Source organism: Chenopodium album, chromosome 23 (assembly GCF_948465745.1).
Source record: "Chenopodium album chromosome 23, dcCheAlbu1.1, whole genome shotgun sequence".
In the NCBI taxonomy this organism is placed as follows: domain Eukaryota; kingdom Viridiplantae; phylum Streptophyta; class Magnoliopsida; order Caryophyllales; family Amaranthaceae; genus Chenopodium; species Chenopodium album.
The window spans coordinates 13,377,225-13,385,630 of NC_137856.1; positions in this window are offsets into that span (position 1 = coordinate 13,377,225).

Sequence of the window (8,406 nt, forward strand, 5' to 3'; positions counted from 1 at the left end):
ATAATACAAGGTTGAATAAAGTATCTGACCAAATGAAAAATTTACACTATAATGTTGAAAACTAAACTTGCACAAAAATAGGTAAACTTAGTAAGAATGATATAAAGTTGAGATAAAAATCAAAAACCTTGAGCAAAAGGACATCTGGTCTGGTAATAAGAATGAGAATGGGATAACGACACATGGGAATCAATGCTACAATACATTAAATAATGCAGCATTATCTGAAATTGTGGAATGGCTAAAAAAATGGTTTGCAAGGCAAAAATGGATAAAAAGGGCAACCTAAAAGCCTACAGAAGTTGTATAAATTCCTCCTTATAGACAAGCATGTTAAGTGATTTATTATATGGCACTTTTATAATATGTGATATTATGTTGCTATATATAGACTAGTGTGGCCCATAGATTCTTAAATACGATCTGCGCATCGTGATATCTTTTTGTAATCTAAATACGGTCTGCGTAGCATTAAGTATTTTGTAACTTTTATTTAAAGTAAATAGAATAGTTATTTAAATACTGTTAGTTCAAAGAAGCCCATGAAGTGAAGGCCCAAAGGAGCAAGGTGGATGGAGATCCATGATGATTCAAGCGGGAGCTTTTCTATTTCTAGTTTTCTTAGGACTAAGGGGTCATACTACGTCATGTTTATTTTATTGCATTAGTTGATTATGCATGTTAGATTTTATTTATGTTAAATGATGATGCGCTAGAGTTCACTAAATAATCAGAACATAATAAATCTAGGTCCCGGTAATATTGAGGCAGCTTTTCCAATTAAAAACCCGATGAAACCTTTGACATTTATGATGGGTCATGCCAAAGCTGGGTGTAAAGTTACCAAATGAATGCGTTTTGTGGTACTTTAATTTATCAAACATAATTATTAAATTTTGCCTTATTTTGACATAGATGGGTAGCCGTAATAACAATAACAACAACGTTTACAATCTTCGACCATTCCTTGAGAAGGATAGGTTGACAGGGGAAAACTTTTCCAACTGGGAAAAAATGCTAAAGCTTAAACTGAAATCTGAAGGTAGGGAGGATGTCATTGATACCCTATTTCCAGGACCTCTGCCAGAAAATCCTACTGCGGCAAAGATCAAGAAGCACAAGGAAGCTCATGATAGAGCTATGCCTATTACTTGCTTAATGATTGCTACCATGGAACCTAGTCTTCAAAAGCGTTTTGAGGACCAGGATGCCTACTCAATCATGGAAGAACTCAAAGCTTTGTTTAAGAAACAAGCTAGAGTTGAAAGGTATGAGCTCCATCGTGAGATTTCGGATTGTAGAATGGAGAAGGGTACCACAGTTCATGATCATGTTTTCAAAATGATCGGCCTTATTTTAAAGTATGGAGAAACTGGGGTACCCATATAGTGATGATTTGGCAACAGACATCATTTTCCACTCACTTCCAGAAAGTTTCAACCAGTTTATCATGAATTTTAACATGACTGCTACTGCAAAGACTATAAATCAATTGCATGCAATGCTGATTAGTGTTGAGAAACAAATCCCGAAGGAACCTAAGAAGGAAGTTCTTATGATCCAAAAGGGAAAGGGGTTCAAGAAGAAAGGGCAAAAGGCTAATACCAAGAGCAAGGGCAAGCATGTTGCCAAGGCTGCAGCACCTGAAAAGCCTAAGGCGACTCCAAAGCCCAGGGTTGCAAGTGAAAGTGAATGCTTTTACTGCAAGAAGAAGGGGCATTGGAAGCGCAATTGCCCCCCAAAGTACCCGACTACATCAAGAGGAATGGAGTGTCAACCTCAGGTATTATGTTATAAACATTTTAACTTTCACTAAGGTATATGATACCAAGATGCAGTGCTTAACATTGTGATGTTGCGCAGGAACTGCAAACAAGTGAAGCTAGCATGGAGATGGAGCTTGAAGGTGCACTAGAAGTTTTGAGTGGCCAGAGATAGCTTCATAGTTTTATTTTCTGATTAGTTTATCATGACATTTAACATAATTTCCGGTTTTTGATGAGACAATATTTCGGTTTTCTTGTTTTGAATATTGATTTGGTTTACTTGGCTTGCACAAGTGTTGATCAATGACCAAGGTAATAAATTGTTTTCATTTTGCCAGATTTGAGTTAATTTTGTTTTATGACATTGATGTAAGTAGATCACAAAAGTAAATTTAGATGATTCAAAGTAAACTTACTTATAAATAAAGTAGGATTAGGTCACATAAACCATTTGCACATCCAAAGTTGTGGAAGGACTCTTACTCTTATATGATTATGAATCACTTAAGAATTAGAAGTCATGCTTGATAAGGTAAAATGACCAAGTCACCTTTTAGTTGAAAGGGTAAAAGAGCTAAAATGACCTTTTAGAACACAAACATATGATGTGTGTGTACCATAAGTTCAAGATTTAGCAAAAGGATTTAACTATTTCATTGCTCTTATTAACGATTTAAGTTAATATGTTGATAATTACTTAATGAAATAAAAGCCGGAATCATTGAAATGTTCAAAATTCCAAAATAAAATGTAAAATCAGTTTGAGATAAACAATAAAGCACCACAATATGATTGTTGTGATAAATATTTAACTCAAAACAAATGATCATCTAAAGGAATTGTTGAATTAGCTCACAATAATCCAGGGACATTATAATTAAAAATGTATGTTAAAGCAGGAATCAAAATTTGCTTGCCATGGTTCGATCCAAGTTTGAATAATTTACAAATATCGTTTTGAGGATATGCATTAGAACAACAACAATTGCGAATATACTAAACAGAAACTTAACCAAATCAATAGAAACTACACGAGGATTAAGGGTTATGAAATCGACGTAAAATATTTACAAAGATGACATAATAAACTCTAAAATAAATCAGAGGTATTATTCCTACGATCGCGTAGAAACAAAATGTTTGTTGCTCACAATAGTGTCTTTATAGAAGGAAATATCTTCCTACAAAGCCAAGTGGGAGTAAAGTTAGATCTCGATGAGATTCGAGACGAGTAACAAATGAATGTGGATAACACTACATCAGAGACGAAGGCGCATGAAATCAGCTAATTTGATAAAACATGTGTCGAAGCAAGCTAATTCAACTAGCGAGACTTCTATTGTCCCACTTTAATGAAAGGCTTCAAAGAGTTAAAGAGAATAATTCTACTGTCGCTCATACCTATCGTAGGTTACTTAGGATCAAAACAAACAGCTTGTTGGAATTCTAGTAAAAGGTGGATTCTAAAATTTTCCTATTGAAATGGTTGGAAGCTATACCTACAAGCAAGCTTTGGACAAGTGCCAACTCAGAAAATGGCTTAAAGCCAAGAAATCCAGAGTGGACTCCATGTTTGTAAAGATGTGCTAGTCCATGATAATCTTACAAATGGGGTCAAACCTATTAGTTGTGTAAGCCTATTCGGATTATTCTAGTTATTGAAATCAAAATCACCTTCATGAAATGTTCTTGAAGGGTGGCATGTATATGATACAACCTAAGTGTTTTGAAATCCAGGAATTCCTAGAAAGTTTTGCAAACTTCAGAAATTCACTTATGGATTGAAGTAAACATTAGGGAGTTGGAAGATTCATTTTGATTAGGCAATCAAACAGTTTGATTACCTTGAAAGAATGAAAGAAATCTTGTAGAGACAAGAAGTTTAGTGGGAGCAATTGGTCTTCTTAGTCTAGTATGTAGTTGACATATAGTTCCTATAAAATGACACATCGATGCTTGAATCAGTCAAGCAATGGTTAAGAAGTTGTTTCTATATGAAAGACTTAGGAGATGTTGAGTACATATTGAGAATAAAAAATCCACGAAGTGAATCTTGAAGAATGATTGGATTTAATCAAGAGACTTATGTTGATAAGATGCTTGATAAGTTCAAGATTCAAGACTATAAGAGATGATCTCTTCCCATGTCTCATGGTATCACACTCAGTAAAACTCAGTGCCTTCAAAAGCTAATAGAGTTGAGTTATAAAGGTAGTGTACCTTATGCTTCTGCAAAAGGTCCATTACATGTGCATGAATGTAAAAAGCAAGTTTCAAGCAAATACATAATAAGCATATGGAGAGTTACCAAGAACAAATCCTTAAGTACTTGAGAAGCACTAAAAGGAGTTGTTCTAGCTGTTTAAAGGTAATTTGAGCGAGTGGTCAAAAGATTACACGAATGCAAACAGGCAAGATGATTCTAGATGTTGATCTAAATGCATATTTGTGTCTGGACAGTGAGCTTGAAGAGTTCAAAGTAGAACACTGTTGCATACTCAATGTCAGAATATGTGTATTAAGCTATAGTCGGATAGTTAGAGAGGAAGTTCGGATTAGAATGTCATGTGACTAAAGGGTCACCTTTGCCCAAAAACAAAGGAGCCAGGGTCACATCACAAATCCAAACAAATGGATATGAGATATCGCCTCAGTTATGAGATCATTGATCAGCGGGAGGTCATGTTCTGCAAAGTTTCATTATGAGTGAAAAATCACTAAACCCCTTCCATAAAAAAAAGTATGAGAGTCATATTAAAGCATTGGATTGAAGCAAATTATGTAATTTAAGTTGTATGTGTTTTGAAAAAACATATTACATGAGAAATACATCAATTTGCAGAATTATATTTAAAACCGAAATTATTATTTCTCTTATTTAATTATGGTTTTGGAAATTAAATAAAATGTCCAAAATAATTATGAATTGATGGGCTCATCAGGTTAATGACCTGGTGAATTTAAACCCCACAGGTGAATAAAATTCATATATTATTTAAGTTCCTAGTTCGTGATCATTAAAGTGGACATAAATGATTTCAACAAATGGACTAGCATGTAAGATTGATTGGATAGCGCAGTTTCATGGGCTACAGGGGCATAGTGATGCTCGGTCAATCACTTGGATATGCATGAATGATGCATGATTGAACTTTTAACCTACTTTGAAGTTAAAGTATAGAGCTTCCGTATATATTAGTGGATTCCTTTGACATGAGTGGAACATGATTTCATTCAATGGATGTTGTAGTTGGGGTATACTCAAACGTCTATCCGTAATTGGAGATTATAAAGGGTGTTTTCTGGTTATTTCAGAAGTTGAGTGGGAGGCTTGTTGCAACAAGACTGGATAAAGTCTACCTATTAAATTAGGAAATGTGTTATGGCCGCTTGAAGAGAGAGAATTCAGAAAATACGTGGCTGCGTTCAAATGCATTACTAAGTAATCATTTGGCTTTGTAATTCTAACTCAGTTTTCAAGGAACCATTTGTAGATTAATGTGTTCTCGACATGAGATGCAATCATATTATCAAATTGACACATACATTGACTCAAGGAATTTAAATATTGCACCCTTGTCTCAGACAAGTGGGAGATTGAAGGAGTTATGTCTTCGTCGTGTGCAATTGCTAGATATATAATTGGATCAAATTATGGAGATAATTAAGTCCGGACATTTGGGTCGTCGTTTTGCCATAGCTAGAGGTACTTACGATCTTTGAGCAAGTAAAATAGTCCAAAGCCCAATTGAACGGATCCTATAAGGTAACACAAAGGGGCTAGATCGAGCATTAGAGGACGAGGGCCATCATGGGCCTCATCACTCTAGGTGGGCGGCTATATGGATTGGATTAGAGGGTTTTGGCTTCGTGCCCTAGTCTAATTATAATGACATTATAAATAGACTAGGTGCCTAGGTTTTCAAGCAAGTAGTTTACTGATCTTTTGATCAAACTCGAATTAGCAAACACGAAACCCAACCCCTCTCAAAGTCTTTTCTCACACGGCTCTCTCCTCCTCCTCGGCGCACGGTGGTCTCGTGGTGGTGGTGATTCGTGTGGTGGTCGGTTGTCTGTAAAGATGGTGATCGCGGTTTTCCTCAATCACTTGACCAGTCTAGTATTGGTGGACGGCTCGTTCGAATCTCGTGGACTAAGTAGAGGAGCAACACTTGGGGCTCTATTCTCTCCCTGATTTTCCTGTCGAATAGCTACGTGGAATTCACGCTTCAAAGGTATGATTATGTGTCTTGTGTGTTATACATGTGATTCTTGGGATTAGGTCCTTAATTGAATATGATTCATATTATTTCCACTGCGTAGTACCTATAAATTCCTACAACTCCAATTACTAGGTCAGGATTATTTAAGGAGTTCGGACAGGGGTTAGATACTCAAGTAATTCGATCAAGGGTTATTTATGGAGTTAGGGGTTACTTGATCAAGGGGTTACTCAGTCAGAGGTTACTTGGAGGAATACTCAAGGGGTTTAGTCATGGATTACTCGAGGGGTTACTCAGTCATGGGTTACTTAAGAAGTTACTCGGTCAGGAGTAACTCAAGTAACCCCTGACCGAGTAACTTGAGTAGCCTCGACAACTCGAGTAACCCCTATCGGACGGTACAGCAGGCCGCATACAAAAAAAATTGATAAACATATCAAATGTCTATAAAAAGATGTGACTATATTCATGCTATATGTGAATATAAAAATTCCTATTTTTAGAAGTTACATGTTAAATTTCAAGTGTTTTTTTGGCCATAGAAATAAAAAGATATGACATTATTTGTGATATATGAAATACAACATTAATACAATGATCATGTTGTTTTATAATAGAAATTATTTTTCCAATTATATTAAGTTCACAAAGTTTCATATGTGGCTGGCTACACCGTGTGGCCGAGATTACTTGGTCAGAGGTTACTCGGTCGGTTAGGGCTTACTTGGTCAAGGGTAATTCAATCGGTAGTCCCTCATTTAGTCTGGGGTTACTCGGTTAGGGGTTACTCATGTTTTGACGTGTGTCAACCGTGCCAGCCACATAGAAAAAGCGTAGTATTTATTGATTTAGTGGACAGAGTTTAATCATTTGTAAAATGAGGTGGCCAGTGACTCAAGTAGAAATGAGAAAAAAAATGACTTAATGTAAGGATTGATTATCAGTTCATTGATTAAGTTGAGTTATATTTAAAAACTTTACATTCAATTTAAGAATAAAAAAGTTGTCTTTAAAGTAGTGTATCACTACTTTAAGAGGTTAAAAATGCATGATTAAGACATCGTGTAAGTAAATCATTATTACTCATTAAATCGTTTTATCTTAAAATTTTGTGAAATGAATATAAGTAAGATTTGTAAGCCGTGCATCGCATGGGTGCTATGCTAGTTTAAAACTATAGGGGTAAAAATTTTCATCCATAAAATTTAAGTTATTATACGATTTGTTTATAATGTACATTGTACTCTAATGTCCAACATTGTTTCGATGGTGAGTTTCATCTTAGATTGTTAACAATACAATGTAAACAATACAATGTAATAAATGCTTGCTTTTATCAAATACCAATATATGCTCCTTATTCATAACGGTCACAGTCTTAATAATTAATGTTTAAACATATTGGACGAATTAATACGAAAAAAGATATATATAGACTGTTTGATTGGATCACCCTTTTATTAAAAGCACATCACAACTCCAGCACATCTTAAATTATATTTATTATGTCCACATATTTTTTTTTTCTTTTACTAAAATCCATAAATACATCAACCATGTCGATTATGAACTTATTTAATGGGCAACTAATTATGCCGAATTGGATCACCTTTTTATCAAAGCATGTGACAACTCTACCATATCTAAATTTTTGTCTATTACATCTACAAAACCTTTATTAAAATCCAAAGAACATCAACCATATATATCAACCATATCATCAACATAGATGCACAACTAATTGGGCCTAATGGACTACCCTTTAATCAAAAAACTTGACAACTCTGTCAGATTCAAAATTTTGTTTAATACATCCCCATAACCTTCATTAAAATCCTTTGGAAGTAATTTATCCGGCCTTTATATCCCAAGCTTTATTCAAATCATAAGATTAAAAGTATAGGTAGATTATAATTAATTCTAATTGTAGCCCTTTACGATGTTTAATAGATTACTTCTTAATTTTACTATGATGAAACAAAATTTAATATTTTTTGAATTAATATTTTTGCAAGTATGACATCAATTTATACGAAAATTGAAAGTAAACAATCATAGCTTTACAATTTACAACAAAGGTAAGGTGTTCTTCAACTTCCATTATCTTCAACCTCCTTATAGAATCCTCACAATTTTAACAATTAGAATAAACCTAGCCATCAAAAAGCCCTCAATAACATTTCTCCCTCACAATTTTCATTTCCTTCTCAGGTCACAGTTTTCGTTTCCCCCAAGTCGGGTAACGAAGGACACATTTGGGTACTTGTGTGAAATATTAATAGACGATTAGCAGGATGGAATTCAAAGTATCTCTCCTTAGTGGGAATAATAACCTTGGCTAAATCTACTATTATTATGATGGCATCATATGTTTTTGCAAACCACTAGAATCTCAAGATCAATTTGTTATGATATTG